This window comes from Penaeus monodon, chromosome 34, assembly GCF_015228065.2.
Source record: "Penaeus monodon isolate SGIC_2016 chromosome 34, NSTDA_Pmon_1, whole genome shotgun sequence".
Classification (NCBI taxonomy): Eukaryota; Metazoa; Arthropoda; class Malacostraca; order Decapoda; family Penaeidae; genus Penaeus; species Penaeus monodon.
In genome coordinates this window covers 26,440,003-26,440,395 of record NC_051419.1, presented here as the reverse complement: position 1 = coordinate 26,440,395, position 393 = coordinate 26,440,003, and the positions used below count along the sequence as shown (strand labels likewise).

The window sequence follows — 393 nt, the reverse complement described above, 5'->3', positions numbered from 1 at the left end:
TAGCTGAGGGGATGGAGGTGGTACCACCTCCATCCCCCCAGATGTTGGCAGATAAATTGACAGTACTCATTGTATTCATCTGCTTCATACCCCAGTTAGGGGACACTAGCAAACTCCATTCCAATCCCATAGGTTTGGGGGACTGGTGGGATATTAGGGTACTGAGTGGGGGAGGGATTTTTTTATGATTTGCACACACACATGGCATACCAAGTGCAACATTTACATGTGTCTCTGGACCTCACAGTACTACAGTATTTTGGTCAAAAGACATTTTCTCCACATATATTCTAGAGCTTGAACCTTGTTCAATATAGATAAAGGTACAACTGTGAATTATCTTGGTAAATCTTTACAGTGTGGTTGAACTCACAAGAGACAGACCCAAACACC

The 393-nt window shown here is 43.0% G+C and overlaps 1 protein-coding gene across 1 annotated transcript in view; it reads right to left on the bottom strand.

The window, feature by feature from the left end:
- The window catches only part of LOC119594667 (dolichyl-diphosphooligosaccharide--protein glycosyltransferase subunit 2-like), a 10,535-nt gene that overhangs the window by 7,236 nt on the left and 2,906 nt on the right, over nucleotides 1-393 (bottom strand). The gene's annotated exons all lie outside the window — the stretch shown is intronic.